This window comes from Haliaeetus albicilla, chromosome 18 (assembly GCF_947461875.1).
Source record: "Haliaeetus albicilla chromosome 18, bHalAlb1.1, whole genome shotgun sequence".
In the NCBI taxonomy this organism is placed as follows: Eukaryota; Metazoa; Chordata; class Aves; order Accipitriformes; family Accipitridae; genus Haliaeetus; species Haliaeetus albicilla.
In genome coordinates this window covers 11,039,102-11,064,324 of record NC_091500.1, presented here as the reverse complement: position 1 = coordinate 11,064,324, position 25,223 = coordinate 11,039,102, and positions in this window count along the sequence as shown.

The following is a 25,223-nucleotide window of genomic DNA, read 5'->3' as shown; positions in this document are numbered from 1 at the left end:
AGCTTATTTCCCTAAACCATTTGTTCAGACTTTGGTGACATTCATGTGAAAATTAATTTCTTAGCAATTGAATCCTGTACCAGACTGTCCATTATTGGACTGGAATGTGATGCCAGGTAAACCAGCCTACAACTGACTGGATCAGCTGACTTCTGCTATTTGATTGCTGGCATAACGTAGCAATTCTTCCTCTGTTCTGGACATTCCCCAAGATTTCAGGACTTATTAAAAATGAACAGCTGTGAAACAGAGATGTCTTCAGCCAAATCTTTCAGGATTCTTAGGTGCAAGATAGCCAAGACAGATTATATAAAAATGTTTATCCCTAGCAAATCTCTATTGTTTTCCTTTGGTACTGATGAGCTGGGAAGGTGATAAAGTATGTCACAGTATATACTTCCAAATGGAGATGAGAAATCCTTATTAATTCTGTCTTTTTTACTTCATCACTGTCAGTTTTGTCTGGCTCCTCTAGCATTAAGCCTATGTCTTCCCAAAGATTTCTTCTGTTCCTAATGTCCTTATCCCTATCCTGTCACCAGGGATTCTATAATAGGTTTAATTTCTCTTAACAATGAGGTTTAATTTCTCTTAACAATTTCACAATTTCTACCTTATACAGGTTGTTTTCAACTTTCTCTCTTTTTTTCCTGCATGTCAGATATTTGGGGATGATTATAGCCTTGTTTCTCCACTGGACCAGAATTTATTTTAGCAAATTACATCCTCTGAATGTGGAATCAAGGCTTACTAGCCAAACAATAAACTCTTGCCGAGGAACTCCCTGTTTTCATTCAGATTTTTCCATCTCCAATTTTCCTCTGAGGCAAATTTATTCATCACTTCTCCCTAACTTCCACAAAATTTATTCATCACTTCTCCCTAACTTCCACAAATGCGCTAGTTGTTGGGACTGTTCTTTTTTAATATATTAAGTATAAGTTACATATTACTTGCAATCAGATCGTGACCATCAGACCCATAGTCACTAAAGGCTGTTGCGTTTTATTCATCTATATCCATCAGAACAAGATCCAGCATAAAATTACTCATTGTCAAACCCAGTATGTTTTGCGTTAGAAAACCATCATCTGTCATCCATCATTTTTAGGAGCTTTACTACCCTCTGCATGAAGTGGAGCTTCCATCATTGCATCCTGGACTCAAGTCCCTCGTGACAATTATTCTTTCTATATATTAAAGACAGGTGTTTCTTTGGCTGGATTCAGTGGGCTGTAACTAACTTACATTAGTGCACGGTCTTGGCCTTTCTTAATTAGTTCGTAGATTCATAGGCATTCAAGACTGCACATTTCAGGTTTCCCTGTAGCCTCCCAGATTTCAGAACTTCAGCTCACCACATTCAACCTGTTTACTATTTACAGTTTTTCCTGTATTTTTCATGTAGTTCTATAGACAGCTTTAATCAAAGAGAAAGGAAGATGGGTCTTTCTTTCATTAATGAAAATCATACATGGAAATTAGCCTGCAACTATGAAAAGACACATTTTACACCTCCAAATGAGTTACTTTTAATACACTTCCATTCATAGACTTTGAGACCTTAAAGGACTATTAAGATTCTTCCTCCAACCTGCTGAATAGCACAGGCTGTCAAATCCTACTGCCTGTTCTTCCTTGGATCAAGTTTGTTCCTGACTGAAATATTTTAAAGGGATTGATGATCCATAATGAACACTTTGTACCAACTTTATCTCCATTCTGACATGAAAGATCCGACAAGAGATCATGTTGTGAAATCTTGGCATCCTTTCTTTAAAAATTATATCAACCAAAAGCCTACTGATTATTGTACTCCGGATTTTCCCTCCTAAGGACCCTCTGTAACTAGTTTAGATTAAAGATATCTGTCTTCCATACGTGATTCTAAGTGTGAACCATAAACTCTACCTATGTTATGCTGAGGATTTCATCTTTTAATACTATCATGATGGACAACAAAAGAGTTCCTTGCAAATGAGTAATACCATCAAATTAAATGTAACTTGTGACAATCATTTCTCATAAAATCCCTTTAGTGTTTCTTAACTGGAATTACCATAATTCACATGCATATTATTTTAATCATAATATAATTGTACAGCAAGAGCTTTGGATCCCTACATTCAAAATAACTTATTTTTTTAAATGCCATGGGTTTGTGCATTGGAACAGCATACATATTTGACAGCCTCTTAATTAAAAAAGCCTGCAAGGCTCCACCATTTCACAAGCTGAAGAGCAATTTTCATAATTATAATTACACAGAAGCATGCACATAAACTTGGCAATCCCCATCTAAACAACTAGCTCAGACTAAACTTAAATTGTTAATGCTCCTTTGCATTGAACCAAGCCAAAGGGAGCTGTAAGACCTGATTTTCCTACTAAAGCTGATTATCTGAGATAACGCCCACTTAACTGCCAACTTTTGTTGCAGCTACAAGGTTCATTAAGGGCACGAATATACATAAAAAATCTCCAGAAACAAAGAACATTGCTTACAAACATTTTCCCTGCTGGAAACAGTTATGCTTGTGCTGCAGACAATGTACCCAGACCCCTTAACCCCAAGTTAGTACCACCAACAAAGCAGCAAGAAGTCATCTTGGTTTTGCTGATAACAAGCAATGGGGCCAAACCAACCACCATGAACTGGAATAACATTAAGGTGTTCACGTCGAGAACACATGCCCAACTTGTGCCGGCCAAGAACAGGGAAAGGAATGACACTGGAGACTCCACGCCAGCGCTCCGTGTCTGAAAGCACCGACTGCGCTGATGTGATGGGCCCAGATACGCTGGCTTGAGAGCTAGACTGCACTACAGGTTCAGCACAAAACATCCAGAGCACCCCAGGGAGTCTGGCTGCAGTTATCCTGTTATGGGACCAAGTCCAAACCCTAACGCTATCCACACTTGTGCTGTGGGTAGGAGCACTAACTCCCTGCCCACTCCTCCCTGCTAGAAGAGGTCAAGTCAAAACCTAAACATCTGCAAAGCTCCAAATCTCTGTAAGGCTCCAAAGCTTTGGAGTAAATTAAGAAGTTTAAACTGCTGCTTCTGTATAACGACACAAGGCAGAAATCTTAGGTAATGATAGACTTCAGGTTTGAGCCTCTGCTCTAGCACCAGTTCATGTTACTCCCATCATCTATATGGTACCAGTGCAATGTGAAAGCCCCTGGTACCCAGAGGTCACAAGACATGCAGGTACAAGGCTATCACAATATGTCAAATATGCTGTTCACCCTGAAAAATTACATTTTCATTTCCTTTCTCGCCCATGCAAGGAGTATGACTTGGCTCTCTTAGTCCCTAAATTTCCAGTGAACTGAAAAATAAAAAGTTAAATTTTGGGAAAAAAATATCACAGCTCTCATTTGTACCCAGCAAGCAGAGCAAGTCAAGGTCATGGAGCACTGCCAAATGACATTTTTTCCTTTTTCGCAGTTAGAATGCGTTTCAGCACTGATCCTGGAAAGAAAAAGGCTACCACTGAACCAAACTGATGCCAAAACTCAGATAAGAAAGCAAAAGGTCCTGAGCTACAGCACATGAACTGTACTATCACAGAGGATGTCCCAGCCAGATTCTCTCTATAATAGGACGATCTTCCTAGATGCTTTTCTGAGCCATATCCATGATGCACCATAACCACTCCTTTGCTTTGCATTGTCTTACTTCTGGAGCAGCTCACTTCTGGCAACCCATCTTTCAAGCACCTAAATTACATTAAAAAAAATCCAACCAACACTTGTGTACGTTCTTTAGTTTTATTGTTGCAGGGTGGTATGGGCCCTGTTTCTAACATGTAAATCCTCAGATGCTTCACAGTGTGAGTAAGCATTGATGAAACTGGGATTTTATTAGAATACTGGTGTTAGAATATTTCTTACAGTAATATATATCGAAGCTAACATATTTTAATGACTTGTATGATTTTCAAAACCTGAAATAATTGCATAATACCACTGTTAAAACTGCACAGTACACTTTTTGAAGCAGGCTGTCAAGGGATTTTTTTGACTTGAAGCAATCAAGGAAATCAAGAGTCAATTTGATCTCCTGAAACACTAGCCATTATCAATAGTTCAGCAAGACCTCACTGATCTTTAAGGCATTCCCCAAAGATTTAGTCATTCTGCGAGTATGTCTCTGCTCTCAGACATGCAGTTCTGTTCAGTGGGGTCAGCACTTCTAGGCTAGCAAGGAGTCATCATGTTTGTTAACATGCAGCTGTGCTGTAAAAAGGCTGGAGTGGAATAAAAATAAAAACTGTCATATGTTCACCTATCACAAACATGCAACAGTGTCATGGGAACACACAGCTCAATGCAGCTGTTACTCCTTGACCTACCCAAGACTTCCCTGCATTTCACTGGGCTGTTTTGAATGATGCATGGGTCAAGATCTGGCTGAAGGTCTGTAAAACTCTTGAGAATCTTTCAAAATGAACCATGTACCTGAAATGCAGCAGCAGCATCCTAATCCTAAACATGACCTAGCTGAGTGATTTCTATTTGTGGTGATTTAACTAAATTCGGGGCAACTGCAATTTGTGTTTTTTGCAGCAGGTTTATGGGGATTGCAGAAATAAGCCTTCCAAAATCGGATAAAACAGTTCTGAAATCTGTTTCTAGTAAATTAATGTGTCTCATTGCATGAAAAAGACATTTTAGAAGTTCATGAAGACAGAACTCATTGCATTGCACTGTTGGCTGACCTTCATATGCTTCTTCTATTCTGTGCCCCAAAAGGCATTATATGCATGTAATTTCCAATATGGGAACAATTTCAGTTGTAATTAGGCAAATCTCAGAAGGTTCCGCCACTGATTTGTTCATTCTTTCAATATTATTCTATAGGACACACCAAAAACATTACATTAGGTTCAAGCAGGGGACAATTAAGAAAACTTTAATCCTGTTACAAGGGTATGTAAACATATCATCACTTCATAATGGTGTTATTATACTTTACATATTGGGCAGATGGGTCGTATTGGTGTTCTGGCATTTAGTATTGCACATGCTGTCTCCAAATATAACTTGCCATATTAACAGACTCATTTCCCATTATCAGACCCATAGGATGATAGTCTTCTGCTAGAAACTGTAACAAGTATGTATCTGTCAAAAGAAGTAGTGACAAAGTTAAGAGATTGGGACAACTTATTTTCAATAAGCCTTTTGTTATGGTGAAAAAAGTCAATAGACTAATATTATATTGAGAACAGGTATTGACTCTAGATAATTTTTATTTTAAAAATCCTTTCTATGAAGAGGGGAAAGTGCCATTTGCCGCCTTTGATATGTCATATTTTTTCATTTTCTTTTCAGGTTTGCAATTTATATATCATTTCTATACCATTCATATACATATAGTGTAGGTATAAAAAATATGGCAATGTGCTTACACACATGAACACCTATATATATGTGTGCGTAAGGTAAGGGGGACACAGGATACATATATATTGGACTATATGCACTAGCTGAAGACTAGTTGAAAGTCAGACCTTTTGTATGCTGGTTAACATAGTTGAATTTAACTTAAAGATATTGTGAAGCCTTATAATATTTACTTGACATCCATTATTGTAGAATTTTTTCTCTATACTTTAAACTCAAAAAAGACAATTTCTTCTTCAAATGAAATTTAAGAAAATTACCCTAAAACAATTTCCCCAATCAGAAAAAAAGCAACAAACTAATTGCATAATTATTATGTTCTTTTTGTCAGGTGATCAGTTACTATAATACCATAATCTATAGAGAGAATCTTTCACCCTTACTTGAAATCCAAAGTGATTAATCTCTTAAGGTATCTATTTTAACAACAGAATAATATTAGAAATCAGCTTACTTAAAAAGATGTGGAGGATTCAGTACCAACCAAAAATTACAGAGAAACATAAATGAAGAAAATTTAACTCACAAATTTTGTGTGAACCAAGTTAAGCCGAACTGCTCACAAGATGTAACATGAAATTGGCAATGTTAGATGAAGTAGTCCTCCAAATTTATGTTCTACTTGATGTAACTTTAACACCAGTTTATATTCACTGTTGTGCTTATGGTCTTCACCTTGCAAGAGCACAAAGATTCATCTGGGTCTGTGACCCATAGAGGATGACTAGGAAAGTGCAGAATAACAGCAGAAACGAATCTTGATGCCTCTCTTGCCATTTCTTTCCTGCTGCCAGTAATCAGAGGCGTAAGGACTTCCTAAGCCAGAGATTATTTTTTCATGTTATTAGACTTTGAGTACCTTTTTTCCATGAATTCATCTAATTGCTTTCTTAAATTCACATAAACTTTCAGGATAAAGTGCTGCAGTTTAACTATGCACTGTTTATTTTGAACTTGCCATCCCATAACCTTCTCAGAAGCCCCTTCATGTTTTGCTTTATGATAAATAGTGAATAATCATTCCCTGTTCACTAAAATCATGCCACTTCTGATTCCTGACATGTCTTCTACCCTCTTCAATCGTGCAGCACACTAAATTAGCAAACCTGTGTGCTAAGAGGATTTGAATACATTCAGATCTTAAAACTAAGATTCATTGACTGCTTAATTAGATCATGTTTTAAAGTGAAAAGTATTTACGCTTATTCTCTGGAGGAAGTATGTGTTTTCCTAGGCTGTTGTCTAAAAAGATGTGCCTCTTTTCTTGGGGCTCTTCTCGAGGATCCAACTTCTGAGCAAACTGATAGCAAAGACAATTAATAGCACCACAGCATGGTTATAGTTCAAAGTGTATAAGGTAGACCTCAATTCATTTATACAACACATGTGTGGATGTGACAACTGTCAAAAACACTCCTTCAGAAAGAGAACAGGTTGTATAGATTTAGCAGGTGAAACCTCCTCTGTAACAGGCGTCCTTCAGGCATAAACCAGCCAACGATTTAAACAAACCATTCTCCTCCTCCGCAAAGTGAATCATATCACATAGCTGGTATTTGGGCACCGCTAGTTAAAATGCGTCTGTTTTTCCAGCTGAATCTGTCAAAGTCAATGCGATGGTAGTAGCATTCAGAGACCAGAGCCAGCACAAAATGGTGAGAACAAAAGAACATGTCCTCCCTACCAACCAAAACAAAACACAAACAAACAAACAAAAACCTGTTACTCATTAGGCTGATGCATGATTCCCAGCTTAAAAAAAAAATAAACAATTAAAATAAAAGATTTACTTCAGTTTTCATTGCTGAACTCTGACATGGACTGTCATATACAATTAAACTCTGTAGGTGTTTGACTGAGCATTATTTCTCTCTGCAAAAAGAGCACACTTACTAGCTCTACCAGCCAGCATTTGAATGGACTTTGTGGCTTCTCACTTTTTTTGTTTTTAATACACAGCTCCAACTTAAATGTATTTGAGAGAAAAGTCTTCTGTTGCATTGATTTCTTGGCAAATGGGCTCAGGTTGAACCCTTGACTGGAGCAGACACAGTACGGAAGTGATTAAACTTTCACTTTTTTTTCAGGTCTGTGGCAGAACGTGATGTTGAATTACCAGCTTTGAAGAGCAGAAGCAGAAGGGAAAAATATTATTCATAGAATCATAGAATGGCTTGGGTTGGAAGGGACCTTAAAGATCATCTAGTTCCAACCCCCCTGCCATGGGCAGGGACACCTTCCACTAGACCAGGTTGCTCCAAGCCCCATCCAACCTGGCCTTGGACACTGCCAGGGATGGGGCAGCCACAGCTTCTCTGGGCAACCTGTGCCAGTGCCTCACCACCCTCACAGTGAAGAACTTCTTCCTTACATCTAATCTAAATCTACCCTCTTTCAGTTTAAAGCCATTACCCCTTGTCCTATCACTACACTCCGTGTTAAAGAGTCCCTCCTCATCTGTCCTGTAGCCCCCCTTTAAGTACTGGCAGGCTGCTACAAGGTCTCCCTGGAGCCTCCTCTTCTCCAGGCTGAACAACCCCAACTCTCTCAGCCTGTCTTCATAGGAGAGGTGCTCCAGCCCTCTGATCATCTTCCTGGCCCTCTGGACCCACTCCAACAGGTCCATGTCCTTCTTACACTGGGGGCCCCAGAACTGAACACAGGACTCCGCGTGGGGTCTCACAAGAGCAGAGTAGAGGGGGAGAATCGCCTCCCTCCACCTGCTGGTCACAATTCCTTTGATGCAGCCCAGGATACGGTTGGCTTTCTGAGCTGCAAGTGCACATTGCTGGGTCTTGTTGAGCTTCTCATCAACCAACACCCCCAAGTCCTTCTCCACAGGGCTGCTCTCAATCCATTCTCTACCAGCCCGTATTTATGCTTGGGATTGCCCGGACCCATGTGCAGGACCTTGCACTTGGCCCTGTTGAACTTCATGAGGTTCACACAGGCCCACCTCTCCAGCCTGTCAAGGTCCCTCTGGATGGCATCCTTTCCCTCCAGCGTGTTGACCGCACCACACAGCTTGGTGTTATCGGCAAACTTGCTGAGGGTGCACTCAACCCCACTGTCCATGTTGCTGCCAAAGATGTTAAACAGTGCCAGTTCCAGTACTGACCCCTGAGGAACACCACTCGTCACTGGTCTCCAGTCGGACATCGAGCAGTTGACTGCAACTCTTTGAGTGTGACCATTCCCTGAACTGCTCAGGACCAGTGCCTCATGGGTGTCATGGAAAAGATGTGCTCTGAACTCCGGTCAGCAAATCACAGTTGCTTCCTTTGGGGTCTGCTTCACGTTAGTTGGTGTGAGCAGAGAATGCAGGTGCGTGAGATGAGCTCTCCTGGAGGAGACATTTGCTGGGGCTCACCCATGCACCCCTGCAACCCAGCCTGCACCTCAGACGTGTCCCCTTTCTTATTCTGTGGCCCCACATACCAGAGATGCTCGCTGGCCTAAAGTGTCATAAACCAACCAGCATCTCATAGCCACTCGGGAGCCACTCTGTCCTGAGAGCATGCCATGTAACATGTCTCAAGCCCGGGAGTTTGATTCCCCCACAGCTGCAATTTAGTGCTGTCAACCCTCTCCTCTGCTGCCTCAACACCTTCAGTATGCCCCCCACAAACACACACAGGATCTGCCACATGAGTTTTCACACACACTGGGAGAAGAGAAAAATTAAAATGTGCCTCAGTCAAATGGGTAGGGAATACTGGTGGGAAAAAAGACAAGGTCTGACAACCCAGACTGGAGCCTGCTCAGGGACTGCTGTCCAGGGCAACGAGATGGGGGAAAGAAAGGGAGGGCTTAGAAGCACCATCCAAAGTTTTAAATTCTTAGAAACTATTATAATTGTTACCTGCCTTCCAGACTTGGATGTTCACTTTGCAAGAAAGAGAAACAGAGACTTTGTTTTATTCTATTTGAATGTGAAAGCACAAAGTAACCTTGATGTGTATAGACACCTCCCCTCCCAAGCCTGCTAGAGATGCCATAGTCCAAAATTGAGGTTATCTCCGGTTCCCAAGACTCTACTGTTGTCAGAGAAGCAAAAAATGGATAAATCAGAGGTATCTCTCTGCCACTGCCCCATTTAATGTTCAGATTCCTGGTAACTGAATAGACCTTATAATCATGATGGCCACACCACAGCATGGCTATACCTTCGACACTGTCAGAGTAACACAGTGGTCAAGTTCACAACTAAACTGGGGTAATACAGCAATGACCTAGTTATTAGAGTATTTTGGTCAACATAAATTTTCCTCCACTGATAGTCACAGGCAGCTGCAAAAGCACTGTTTTCTCAGGCCACAGTAGTGAAGTCATTTTGGGTATTTTTCAAATAACTGAGTATAAAACTACATATATACACATAGTACTTGGCATATGCTGGAAACAGATCTTAATTAGGATTACACAGAGTGTGAGATTAACAAATGCAGAGGATTTAATGAAGCTATAATACTAAAATGCTATTCATTTCACCTTCAAAGAATTAACAATTACCTGGACTGCAACAACAGTGTGCTCCATCAGTCTGATATTAGACCAACTCCATTTAAATTAGGGGGGTTACTGGCAGAAGACAGTGCACATAACAGTAAAGCTCAGGAATGAATAAATATTGGATTAACACTTTTAGACATGTTCATATGAATATTGGAAACACATTAATTTGTAAAACTTTCAGAAGATCGTCCAGATCTAGTTTATCAAACATGTAGACTTTTATACATTGACTTTCTGTTTTTTCTAATTCTCTGCAGCTTTCTTAATTTTTATACACATGCAAAACTTTAATTGTCTAATACATTCGGTCTATCTTTCTTTGAGTTCCTCTGTCCTCTAAATTTCTCTGCCTTGCTCTCTATTTAGCAAAACAGTAACTTTTAAAGAATTGACCTTTTAAAAATGTTATCACTGCCTGGCTTGGTCTTATTTCATCTGCTCTTTGCCTCACAGTAGAAAAAACAAGAGCCTCACAGTTGCAGGAGGTCTCAGACGCAATGACTACATCCCTACCAATAAACCAGGCAGCTCCAGGCCCTGTTCTCTGGCCCTGGGAGCAGAAGCATGCTGTCATAACATGGCCACATGCATTTATTAAACTCTCCTGGACTCTAAAATAGGGAGGCCACATCCAAATTGCCTTTTCGACGGTCCCTGGCCCAGGCTAACTCCTGAACCAGGACCAGGAATAGTACGAGAGGCTTTCAGTAAGCCCAAGCCAAAATCATGCCAAGGACAGCTCTAACAATTTAATGACAGAAACAACGGCGTTCAGGGCCAAGGCAAGACCTCTGGCACTGCTAATTTGTTAGTATAGACACCGCAAAGGGATATGGCTAATTGCCCAAGAAAGATAGGTGATTCTTGGCCGTACCCTGCAGCCAACACTAACACAAGCAGCCCCTCAAGCACAGCACAGGCTCCCCTGGGAGCACTGTACTGGGATCCTGGGGATTCCTCTGCCCTCAGTATGCTGCACCCTTAATCCCACCTCAAGTGTGTTGTTACACATTCTTTTAAGGAATGTATAACAGCACCACAACCTTGTTATTGTCCCATTTTATTTCTTGGTTGGGCCTGCTGCTACTCCCCCTTTCCTCTGCAGTGTCCCTCATCTTATGCTATTACCTGCAGTGCTCTTCCAGCATCTCTGAGCCTACAAATTTAGGCTAACAGAGACCTAGCACTGTACTAAGTTTAACAAGGCTGAGCATATTCACAGTATGTGGGCGCATGTCCCACTGAAGGCAAGAAGAACTACAGGAAAACAACCAAAGAAAGAATTCACTCCAGCAAGATTTGGATCTGCAGCATACTCTATTATGGCAACATCATGAGATTATGTTACTAACAGTGCCTGAAATATCTGCTGCTGAAAGATAGATTCATATTAACAGCATGTGCCGTTTGTTGGGAGCGTTGTGATAAAAACAACTATCATATTGCTAGAAGTTTGATGCTTTATAAAGGCTATGTGTCATGCAGCAGTCTTATATCATCAGTGGGAGAGACTGAAATGATACTTCTTGGCTTCAGAGATGAAAGTCTAGCACTTAAACTGGAAAAGGTACAAAGTCCCAGTATTTCACAATGTAGTATCTACTTTTTTGTCTTTATTCTCCTGTCTTCCCCTGTCTGTTGGTGACACCTGTCCTTTACCAGCTCACAAGGCCACTCTTGAGGAGGTTGAGGTGGACGAACCCATCCTTGCTGTCACTTAAGGGTGTCACAAGTCTTGCCAAGTGCCTGACATATCTGCATAGCCCCCCACCGTTCCTTCCGCCTGGGGGCCATCACCTCTTGTGCTGACATGACAACTGACTTGAGCCTTACAGCCCAATTCACACCCAGGCACCTCAGAGGGCCAGTAGCCCATTTGGGGGCAATTGCCTATGGGGACTAACAAGCATGACTCTCCAGTCCAGTAAGCAGGGCATTTATGTGAAAAAAAAAAAAAAAAAAGGTTAGTCCTGGGTCCTGTCCACTGCTTGTGAACGTCAGCACAAACCACTGCAACAGCCCCTGGAAGAGCAGGGTTCACCACCTGCTTTCTCTCTCCTTCTTTAATCTTTTCCTGCTAAATCCAGCATGTTTTTTCTGCCTCTAGGAGCAGTCTCAAAACCAGGGAGAAATACGACTTTCCCCTCTTTTTCCCCTTTTCCAAGCAGCCTGGAGGGCAGGATGTTTTCAAGGAATGGAGATGCAGGATCGTCTCTGAAGCAGGAGGTCACAAAACCCCAATCATCCACTGCCTGGATAACTGCTCTCATTGCTCATAAATAAGGAGCAATAGGCAGCACCACTTTTACTGTGTATTCTTTAGTTGAACTGGTCATGACAACCACGTGGGTTTTGCGGCAGTTTATAGCCAGGTTTTTGAGCATGCCTACAGGAATAAGTATGTCCCCTTGGCCAGAGAATCTGGGCTGGACATAAGCAGAAGGGCTTCCCTGGGCTACTCTGGCATCTGCAGGATGAGAAATGTAAGTGCATAGGAGCTTTACTTTTAAAAGCTGGGACAGGTACCTACCCACAAACATTAGACGCCCATCTATTTCAGAAGTGGCTTTGAGGCTCACACTTTTAAACTCAGCTCTGTGCTTTCTGGCAAGACTCACCCTATGTGCCCAAGGTCATTGCTAGTTCTGGCCAAATTTATATAAACAGGGCAACAGTTCACTTACTTACTTTATTTAAAGTAATGCTCAGGTGAGGAACTGGAACAAAATCTTTCAGACAAGTCTAATTTTGGCTACTACAATATTTCCCCACAGTAAAGAAAATCTTTCTATTTTCTACTAAGACTTACCATATTGACATTTATTTTAGTAGTAAAAAATAATAATTCTCGCCTCATCGCTAAATTATTTTGTTTGCTATTCTAGCAGTTTGCTCACAGGATTATTAAGTAGCGTCGGGTTTTTTTCATACAGCAAATCACTTCTCCAAGGGTGACCATTTTAGGACTATCTTCTCCATAAGACCAGGGCAGATCTAAAGCTTAACTCACTGCAATGACTCCAGCTGGGTTTGGATCAAGAACCAACAGCCCTTACAGCAGTCTGATCGGGGAGACAATCTACTGAGATAAGTGCTTTCAAATTAAGTGTCCTTCCAAGGACTGAAAAGAAGTGCCCAGTAATTTTCTTCAGAACTACCAAAAAGCTACCATTGGCAATGGAAAACAGTGAGATGGAGCACTTGTCCAGAATAAATGAGAACTGCCTAATCCCTAAAACCCCTTACACTTTTGGTTCCGTTAGCCAGGTCAGATACTTTCCCATTCTTCTGTTTGGACACATCTCAGAACCTCGGTTCTGATTGTTGTTCTTTGCCACGCCACAGCTCTGTGCCATACATGATTTCACGGTTCTTTTCCAGTAATTAACATAATACCAAAGGGCAAGGAGGGGTTGTGGCTGAAAATTAATGCTATAGCAAAGGCCCATTAATCATGGCTTTCTACAAGCCAAATTAACTACAGAAGGTAGTGCTGATAACATGACAAAAATTAACTACAGAAAGCTGCTAAAAATATGTAAATACAGCCTAAGCCTTTGAAATTTTTGCCTTAAAAAGATTTTAAAAGAACAAAACAATGATTTTGGTTATAGAAAACAACTTGTCAACTTTTTTTTCTATGCAGTATTAGAAGCAGAACATCAGCCCAACAATATCTTAGTGGATTTTATTTTCTGTTTATTGGTTTCTAACCAGGATCTAATCTGTGAAAGAAAAAATATTCTTTCATTTCTGGTGTAATCCTGTTGCCTACAGATATGCATTTATTAATGAACAATTATCAACTGCTAGGCATACAAAACTAGAGGAGAAAAAAGAAACTTTTCCAATATAATTAACTGCACTACTTCTCAGTTAAATTCACAATGTCCTTAACATTTGACAACAGCTTGTATCTTCTGAATAACAGAAAAATTCATTTTTGGGGTTTCATGCTAAAAAAAATGCTAAACACTTTTGACCATAATTCAGAAGTCACTGAAGTCAATGGAAAAACTTGGACTTTGGATCATGTTGCAACATTTCCCAGAAGAAGTATCTCTCTTCCTGAGGTGGAAGAAAGCAACCACCATGTATAAAATTTGCTCATAGAGTAGGCATAAAGAGAGTGTGCTTATCTCTGAAAAGAAACCACATGAGGCACAAAGGATCTTTAGTCTGCAATTTCATCTGTACAAGAATTTCATATAGTAACTAAATAAAGCAAATCATTTCATCAAGTGGAAGATACAAGTTGATTCTCCTAGGAAGCCAATTAACAATTCCAAGAACTTTGTGCAGGATTCATCTGTCATAGCTTACACCTCTGAGATTTAGATGTCTAAGCCTGAACTAATCCCTAGGTTCCCTTTAGGGTCAAAGAAAGAAGCAGCCACCTCTGAGAAGCAATATATTTATCTTACCCTATGGTAGACACAGCAGTCGGGTTTATATGGTGGAGATGCCTAATTCTCTGTCTGGGAGCTGAAGGTGAATATTTCAATTTCCAAATACAACTTCAGGTCTATGCAGCTGGACTTGATGAGTTGCACTGTAAGAGTGAATATTGATGCTTAGATCAATAAACCATACAATATGTCAGCCAAAAGACAACAGATCTCTGCTTTTCATCAGCATATGAAGTGAACAAGAAACTCTGATTTAGCTCAAAACCTAACAAAACCACTTAAATGCTCACTGTTTTTATAGACTATTGTGGAGAAAATTATGAATAAAAATGTGGAAGGGAAAGGGAAAAAAATAAGGAAAAGGCAAGGTTTTTGACAGAACATTTTTACTTTGGGAGTGAAACTCAGTAACAGTCAATTCTCCACTGAAATTAATGTCATTATGCAAGAAAACAAACTAAGTGGAGACATTTAATCAAAACCCCAGTGTTCCTTCAACTCTTCAGACACATTAACTTAAAGTTAATTTATTAAGTGAACGAAAATGTGTTTTATAAAATTTCTTCAAATTTAAAAAAAAAGTTTTGATATGCAAGTTTCTGAAATCCAAAGCAGATACTCTCTGCATGTCTATGTGTGTGAGAGAGAGAGGGAGAGAGAGACAGTCCATCTGCCTTATCAAAAATTATGCGAGAGATTCAAATCAGGCCCTGACATGTGAGGCAAAAACAGATGTTTCAACCCACAAAAAGCTTTTTGTAAAATACTTGAGGTTTTGTTTTTCTTCCAATGCAAAAATGAAAATAAATAGTCATATTTTGAGATTTTGGGGGGATAAACAGAATCCACCAGAAAGGCTTTTTTTAGCCTGAATTGCTTTGTTATATCACAGGCACTTAGATCCTCACAACCACAGGGATGGTGGAGACAACCGACCGTCACTAGAACGAGTGCATCATTTAATGTCACTTTTTGCCCAGTGTTATCAAATGCAAACAGTGAAAGGAACAGGAGGAAGGGGAAAACAGCCTGGCAGAGCCTGCCATGGCTCACCCCAGTGCGAATACAGAACAGCTCTCCTGCCCTCGGAAACATTCCTCTGGATTTACACTGGAGTAAATTAGAGAAGAATTCACTGCAATAATATAAAACTGTTTACGGTTTTAATAGGAAAGAAGGTTAAAAATACAAAGGGAACAGTGAAGCATCTTTTTCACATTACCAGTGTTTTTAAAACTTTATCAGACTCAAATTTAGCTTTTAAATGTAGGTCAGAATCAGAACCAGGTTTCAAGTTCGCCAACCCGCCCATGTTTTGTGCTTTCTGCTACAAAGAGGGATAAGTTTATTAAATCAAAGTTCATGGAACTGGAATCTATAAACCCAAACTTACATATCCTGGTCATTGTTCAGTGTTGATTTGTTTTGTGATGGTTTAGAATCACCACAAGGCAAAACAGTGTCTGAAAAGAAACACTGGGGTAAAGAAAAAAAAAGGAAGGAACTTCTTAGCACACCCAAATGCATCAGGAGAAGAAATGTGTAGAAATTTACCTAACTCAGAGAAAGCTTATTAGTCCTTGGAGAAGAGAACACAAGTGCTATATTCCTGTAAAATTTGGAGGTGACTGAATAACCTCATGCTGGACCAAATACAGGCCCATTAAAATTGCTGGGAATCTCTCCATTGACTACAATAGGCTTTGGATCAGGTCTCTTTTCCTTTTTTAGGCAAGGCAACACAAGATGGGGTGAAATCCTATCCCCACTGAAGTCAATGGGAGTTTTGCCACTGACTTCATTTGGACCACGATTTCACTCCTCCTCTGTTATCAGAACATAAAGTGTGTTTTCCGGATCTAATCTGCTGGTTGTAAAAGAAGACAGGAACAAAAAAAACTGCAACGCCATCCAAAATACAGCATACATCATGAAATGACAATATTACCAAGTGACGTGAGATACTCAAAAGAAAAATGGTGATGGACCATGAAGTAGCACGAGTGCTTACTAGAGGCTAAATTACCCAAATTACCTTCCAATACTTCTTCATATTGCAAACTGTGGCATAGAAATTTTGTGCTAAATAAAAAATCAGGATTCATGTTTCTAAAAAGACTGACCTACCTACCCAGTCCTGCTGGCACTTCTGTGGCTGGTTATCTTTTCAAGTTACACAAAAGACCTCAGAAACAAAATGTTTGCATTTGATTTTCCACACTTGCTCTTCACTCTCCACGCACAAACAAAAAAAAAAAAATCCTCCAACCAAACCCTTTTCCCTTAAGTTGTTCTTAGATGTGGATACATAAAAAGGAAAACCACTAAGTGGATGCCCATCCAATTTTGCCGGTTGTTAGGTCTAGTGCTTTTGCGGGGTGACGGTAGGGCTGTGTTTCTCCCAGAGCAGCCCTTGCGCTGGCTCATCCCAGGGTCACGCAGCCGTTGGTCTGGGATGAGGGATGCGGGACCCAGGTGGGACCCGGGCGCCGTTGTGAAGCGATGAGGAGGTTCAGCAGTGCCTGCCCCGGCACACACCTCCCTCAGCCTCCCCGGCGAGTTTGAACCTGACCTGCTCCTTCACTAGGACCCAGCCTGGGAAACACGCTAGAAAGCAAAAAAGGCACGTAGCGAAACGAAACATCTGAAACCTCTCGCGGTCCAGAGGCAGGCACACGAAAAAGGAAACAATAAGGAGTGCTGTCTTTTTCAGCATAGATTGCAGATCAGAGCCTCGAGACTGGGCCCCAGATGAGAGCGGCAGGATGCAGCTGACGATGTACTGACTCATGTATCCACTGACAAGTAGCAGTATTAAAACAGGGCGTAAAGATGCCACAACTCTGCATGAGGGATTTGTCAGCCAAGGCAGACACAAGCGAGAGCATTAGCAAAGCCAGCGGTTCCCAACTGGTAAGGCACAAGCCTAGAGCAGATGCAGGGCTGTGCTGAGACGGGGGCTATCTCTATACCAGTAAAATAAATGAGGGCTTTGGCTCCCTCCGCCAAACTGTGCCTAGGACAGATGTTGGCACGTGCCAGGGACCACGCTGGCAGTCTCACAGAAGGGGTTCACCATGAACCAGATGGTCTCAGCCCCCTTGAAAGCCTCCTGACTGCCTCCCAGGCCACCATGCCACTGCTGCTATCACCAAATTGAATGGTAACGCCTGAGGCTGAGGACAAAAGAGGTGTAAATGAGGGCAGCGGTAAGGCTCCCCGAGGTGCAGAGCACAGAAACTCTCTGAAGGGAGAGCTGGTTGCAGCAAGTCTGGGAACCACTGAGCAGAATCAGGAGGAGAGCAGAGTGGGGAGGGCAAAACAGAACATGAGGCAAGAGGGGAGGAATGTGAAGTCCAAGAGGTAGCTTGGGGGCACGCTGCAAGGTGTGCTGAAAACAGAGTCCCTCTGAAGTGATTTCAGGAATGGAGAGCAAGCGGGAGAGTCCCGGGTGCAGTGGTGACTCCAGTTGGTTTACTGGGACACCCTGGATCCTCAGGGCTCACAGCAAAGCCAGACTGAAAAAACCCACAGGGGAAAAAGCTTTAAACATTTCAATCCGAGATGGCAAGTAGTACTAGGACAGGGCACGTCAAAATGAAAAAGGGGACAAACTACACTGTTTGTCAGAGTTATGTCTTCACAGAAAAATAGCCGATGGTTTAAATACCAAGGGCCAGAATATCAGGGGCAAGCTGCAGACACTGCCAGCAGCCAGGCAAGAGCGGGCAGTTTTTGCAAATGCTTTAAACCGCATCGGGTATTTAAGTCCCCAGGCTCAAACATGATGCCCTGTAGCACCTCAGTTAGGAAGGACACAGGTGTAGAGCGGACCCGGCTGGAAGGGGAACGGAGGCAGGCGGCACAGGGGACAGCTGAGAAAACTGCCAGCACCCGATCCGTTCCCTGCCACGCCAGCAGACGCAGCGCTGGCCTGAGAGCAGGATGAGCGAGCATGCAGCACTGCATTTCAACAGCCCCAAAGCTGGGTAAGAGGCAGGCACCCAGGTCCCAGCGCTGGGACGTGCCTCCTGCTGCCCCCGTGCCCTGGGGTCCGACCAGGGGCGTGCAAGCCAACCCACGAGTGTCTGAGGGACACGGAAGGCTGCAGAAGTCCATCCCAGGACGAACCGGCGTGCACAGCGGTTTGCCAATATCACTAACTGTGGATTGACAAATATGCAGCCCAGTCTGAAAGCTTTTTTTCCCCCCACACTTTTTTCCTGGATGTGATTTTGGCAGCTAGTTCCCTGGTAATCAGATCTCTTAGTCACTGTCTGTCACTATTAAGCCAATGTTCTTTCACGCTGTAATTGCATCCCATATGTAAAGTTACTCCTGAAAGCTGCCTTTGATAATTGCTTTTTCTTCTTTGTATCGGGCAATCATTAAAGACACAGGCACAAGTGAAACAATGGACTGTTAGGATTTCTTTCTGACGCACTTGTGTGGATGAGATCCAGTTGGCCATTCACAGTATTTTAAAGACAGTGTATATTTACCCACCCAGCTCAGCTCCAAGGTAAGCACCTTGCTAGAGTGCTGACAGGCTTTATTTACCTTTGCTGTAATGAAGTGAATTCTGCCACAAAAAAGACCAGTTTTTAACTGCAAGGGTACGCACAGGAGAAAGATTGACACCACAGAGGTGGACTGTGGATCACAGGGATCTACTACAGGGATCGTGATATGGCGGCAAAAAGCAGGAGAAAAAAATCACTTCAATTCCATGCTAAAAATAGTAATGCTTTGGGTTAAACATAGCAGTATTGCCTCCACACATGGTGTGGTAAGAACGCAATGTGTCCAGCTCTGGAATTCGCATTTTAAAACAGACCAAAGTTGGAAACGTTCTGGAAAACACATCTTCTAACAAGAAATGTAAAGCGTTCAATCCGTTTAGGCCCTCAGAGAAACAGGGACCAGTTTGTAAAGCTTCTGAAGCGGAGAGCCATGATATGAGCAACGCCTTAACTGTATCAGAGAAAGGTCCTACCAGATCAATTGGCTGGAAGTGCAAAGTAGAAAAATGTAAACCGAAAATAGGACACAAATTCCTTGCAGTGAGAGAGTAATTAATCACTGGAACATATCACCCAGGGAAGTGGTAAATTCATCATCATTTGGAGCCTTTAAATGCAGATTAGATGTTTCAGTGACATGCTCTAGTAGTTCAACAGCAAGTTAGCAACCACAGCATCATTCACTTGTCTAAGTGTAAAATAATTCCAGTTCCTTGCACTGCAAAACTGCTGCCTGGAATTAGGTGGCCCTTGTCACACATTAGGTCAGAAAAACTGGGACAGTGGCCCCTTTCAGCCCCAAAATCTATGAACCCCAGATATCATTAACCTGTGAGCATTTAAATTGTTTTGTTAGTTCATCTCTCACTTGGTTATGTTACACGTCATGCACCTTTAATATGTTACAGTTATGCTGCAAGTAAAGTTTGCAGGTAAAGAGAAACTAGAAAAGCAAACACATATGTGCAGGCAACAGGGTTAATTTGCAACAACAATTCGAACTCTGGAATGTCTTACCTTCTAAGCACCAGCTACTCAGTCTCAGCACTTCAGTAATTAATTATAGGAAGTTTTTGCTTACTTTATTTTTTAAACCTATGAATCATTTGCTGGTGAATACATAAATCTCACTGCTTCAGCTGGTAGAATATAAAGATTTCTGTACTTTGTTAATCAGAAGGACCCAACAGGCTTAACAGAGACATCTTAAATTTAGCTTTCCCTAGTTGACTGAGTACATTGCCTTAAATGGGAATTTTCAATCTGTGGAGCTGCAGTCCCTATTGACCACACCAGAAGAAAGTAATTTTATAATGGAAGTATTGCTGGATAATATTATAAGATAAATCAGATAAATAAGTTAACTCAGATCTCTGATAGCTCATGACTCAGTTTTGATATGTCAGAAATGCAGGATCCTGAACATTGATGGGTCAATGAAATGAGCAAGGTCCAAAGGAAGTTTTTGAGGAGAGAGGGCGGAAGGCTGCGAGCCACCAGAAACATCAAAGGAAAAAAGGGAATGACAAAGCAGCTGCCTGTTCAAGGGAAACAAATCCACGAGGCATTTGTATGTGGTAACTCTTCACAATGGATAAAGATGAATTGAATTCTGAACGGTGAAACACTACTTGATCAGGAACCGCAGGTCATGACCAGTTTCTATGTATTTCATATAGGCAAACACAGTATGGTCCAAATAACAAAATTACTTGGGTATTTCCAAACAGTTATATTCTGACATTGTTAAAATATAAGAGAAATTTGCTAATAGGAAAATTGTAGACAAAAAATATGAAAGACAGTGGAGAGTTCTTCAAGAACTTGTTAGATGACCAGACAGCATATCATCAACAAAAAAGACAACATTGCCTGAAAGCTTGCCTTGGTTCAGTGATATACTGAATGCTTGGAATTTCAGAAGCGTTATTCAAGAAATGGGAAAAGATACCGAACACAAACGAAACCATACAGATTAGCAGTTGTAAAGAGTAGAAGGTGTGTAAAAAGGGCAAAAGATCCTAAAGGAAAAAGTCATGGTTGGCAAAACTAGTCAGAAGAAATTTAAATATATTGAGATTAAAGAAAATGAAGGCAGATTTCTCAGTGACAAAGGCAAAATACTTAACAGCAATAATGAAAACAAAAATTAAAGTATCTGTTTTCTGTTTGACCATGATGTGTTTTAATCACCTAGTATGATTAGACAATTTTTTATTTCAAAGAGGGAAAAAAAGGGTCCAAAAGAGGGAATTAGATAATATCTGCTAAGGATGCACATTTTAAAGCCATCAGCCTTGATGGCTCCTTGAACCCAGGAGTCCTAAAGGACTTGCCTAAAGAAATCACTGCTCACTTGTTGCTTATTTTTACTAAATCCCAGAATACCAAAGAAGTCTGAAAACACCAGATGAATGATCACCTTGTGCAAACATTTGAGAGGGGCAAACTGTACCTACCAGAGTTACAATACTGATTATCCTGACATCGACCTCAAACAAAAGAATAAAAAAGCACATATGGAATTTAACTGATAACAAAATAAAGGAGAATAATATAATGAATACCAGACAACATGAAATGCTTTATGGAAAATAGTGTTGCTTAAACAAACTTGAGTTCATTCTCTAAGAAGTTTTTTTTGGATAAATGTAACTGTGTAGATGTAATAAAATTTTATAGGGTGTTTGACTTGGTACCACACAACATTCTGATATAAAAAATCAGCAGTCTATAGTACTAAGAAACTGCATACAAAAATATATTGAGAATTAGCTAACTGATATACCTCAAAGTATTTGTAAGTAATGTCACTAAATAAACCTGTTTCTAGGAGGGTCACAAAATGATGGCTATAAACCTGAGACTTACACTATACTATCCTCAAGTATTTGAAAGGAAATGTAAAATTACTGCTGATAATTTTTCTGGATGATGTAAAGGCAGTTGGAATGGCAGACAAAAATGGGGGGAGGACAACAGGAGTGAACTGAACTGTTAGGTAATCTGGGTCTATTCAAAGAAAAGGCTTTTCATAAATTCATACATCTAAGGTGAAAAAAAAAAAAAAAAAGTGCTGTTCCTACAAAACAGGAAAAGTCTCCTGGAAAGCAGCAGTTCTGAGATGGATTTTAAGACAGAATGGGCCAGGCTGAGGTCCCAGCATCAAGGTGTGGCAAAAAATGCTGCTCCAGCCCTGAAAAACCTGTTAAGGCTATGTTTTCTAAGATCTTTGGTGGGGCCAAAGCCACTACACTGAACAAAATTCTGACATTTCTAAAAAACATTGCACTACCCTTTTCCCCACTCCTCCCATGCCCAACAAGCACAGGCAGAGACTGAAGGACTATAGTGCATATACCATCAATATAGTATTAACGATCATTAAAGTTTTGGTAATTTGATGATAGTGTACCACCACCATATGAGAATAAAGTAATGGATTTCAAAAGTGACCTTTAATCTACCAGAATACCCAAGGACAACTATTGCCAACATCCAAAAGAAAACAAATTTTCAGTTAAATATTTAATTAAATTTAATGCTTAGATAGGTCGAACAACAGAACAAACACCACCTGAAAAAGGCGAGCTGCCTGAAAGTGAAGTTGAGGCACTTCACTGCTATCTGTGATTCGGCCATTCATGACTTTTGGGTTCAGAAAGGGGTTAACTGAGTTATACCTAAAGAGGCCAGACCAGATGATCTCATGGTCTCTACTGACTTTAAACACTATGGAAAAGGACTTTGCAATTGGAATGAGATGTTCTCAGATGGGCAATCCCAAATTGAGGCATTAAAAACACATCACTGGCGAGCTTCTAATAAGCACATGAAAAGCTGCTGAATTTAAACTTTTGTAACTTCAAAATTACTGATCCAAATTTCTTAGATTTTTGTCAGTTTATATTATATTCCCTTTGAGGCAGGATTATTTCTCATCTATCTATAAAATACCTCATGCTGAAGCTACTTGGAATTTTCCTTTCTCACCATGGAAAATTCTGACTTTTCATCAAAAAATGAAAAATGAAAAAAATTCCATTTTCAGCCAAAATGCTATTTTTCAGGGGAAACTTTTTCCCAAGAGTGATCAGTTTTTCACCAAAATAAATTGCTCTGTCAAAAACAAAACTTTCATCCAAAAACAATTTTGATGGAAAATTTTCAACCTACCATATCTACAATACTGGTGGTGCTATAAATAAACAGACCAAAAACACATTGACTTTAATCAGTTACATGCCAGATAAAATAAATTATTCTTTCACTTTACCCTGAAGCTTATTAAATTTGAGCTGTGTGGGATGGTTTAAAAAAAATAAAGGTTATCTCTAGTTTGTATTCTGTAGCTATGAAACTGGATCACCTTTTTATCTCCTGTCTGTCTACAGTGGTGATTGGCATTTGGACTTTAGTTTAATCTAAAAAAAAGGAAATGTGATTTGTTTGCTACACATGGAAAAGCTAAATAATCTAAGTGTTCAGATCTCAGCTGTGATATCTTACTATTATTGATGGAGCGGAGGGTTTCCTGGGAAGCAGGAAGAAGGTCTGAAGTTGTATCCACACCATGTGGATGACCACACAACTTGGTGCCAATCAGGCACCTTGCAGGCACTGATATCAAATGCATTCACTGGGTCAGGGTGTTACGAAATATTCTGAAGTTGAAAGTATCTAGAGTCACCTGCACTATGGAAAGAACTGGACTAAATTCCTCCAGGCCATTTTCCAAATTTGATTTCTAATTATCTTGCTTTGACTAATTTGTGTCAGAATTCACGTTATTTACTCTGTGGTCAGTCTTTCATTTCAGTCACTGAATAACACATTTATTCTGCAGATTATCTGGTGACAGCACAGTATATTTCCAGACCAAAGTGTTTAGAATTATAGTCTTACTCCTGCTAAACAATACAGGTTGCCTCATGACCTTTCCTCTACATAACAAAAGCCTCTTTAACTGAAGAGTGGCAAGAATTTTCTAGGACAGCAACTCCTTATCTTAAGGTCACACATTTGAGCTATGCAAGTGAAAAAACAAAGCACACAGGTCACGTGTAGCATAGTGCAGTGCACACAACTGTCACCTGTTAGAAGTCACTCAACCATCATCCCTCTAAACCAGTCTGGGTCCCTCTTTTCGTTCCTACAGGACAAAAGTCAGTGCCGGTCTAAGAGTGATTGTTCTAGGCTCCAAGAAAAACCCACAGGGAAAAAAGAATGAGAACCACATATAGACATCTCTCAGAGAACATTCAGGAAGATAAAGTGCTGTTGGATCTCGTTAGATAAAACTATTGCAGTTGGCTAGCAGAAAGGAGAAGAAATTCGGTTTTGCCATTCCTTTAGGTAAAAGTAAATAATAATGCTGGTGGAAACGCAGATCTTTTTCTAAGGTTAATCATACCAGAGAAGTTTGTCCTTCAGTGACATGTGATGTCTGGTGATTTAAAATAAGTCTCTAATTGGCCAGGAGGAAGTAGGTCTGGGCCCAAGATTATCAGAGTCCAGTGCGGAGAGGTGGAGGACCGAGCCCTACCTCTGAAGGTAACTCCATCCTGCAGATGAAGGTCATGGCTCCTGTGATGGATTAGGGCAGGCAAGCTCCAAGGGACTCTGGGACCACTGCACTCCCTGAAGAGGTGGCTCTGAGCTATGTCCTCTTCTTTCTTACCCTCCTTCTCTGGTCTTTTCTACACTATTTCCAAATCTCTCATATTTTCCAGTAAGTGTCTATTCCAGGGGAACCATCAGCCTGCAGCTTACACTGCAGAAATGATTGATGTTCCAGACCAGGCTCTTGTTGGCAGCATTGGCTTTAAGCATTAGCTATCCGTAGCTGCAGCCATACATGCAGCACTCCCTGAAGGCAGAGCCCACATCTTACCCACAAAATTAAGTATCCCCGAAAGCGAAAAGAAAGAGTTTTGGAGCGGCAGCAGAGAAAGGGTTTCTGAAAGGAGGAGAAAGTACGAGGGGTGAAATCTTGGCCCTTTCATAGTGGGAGCCCTGCTACAAGTTTCAGCTCTTTCCTGGGCTGCAGTGAGCAATGCTTGCTGAGCCTTTGTCCTTTTGAGGAAACAGCTGCCCATAGATGAGCGGTGATGGCCTCAGAAAATCTGGTCGCACTGCTTATCCCAACTGTTTTTCCAGGTGGTAATTTATTCTTCATGAATGATGAGATCCTGAGGACACAGACACTGGTACCCAAGGACTCCAAACAGTGCACAGGACAGTGACAAGTGACACAGGAGGGTGAACAGTGTGTGGCAATAAGTAACTGAAGTGTTTAGGATATGGGATGGCAAAGCAAGAAGCTATGCTTGCAGCAATGCACCTGGTCAACCCTACTACTT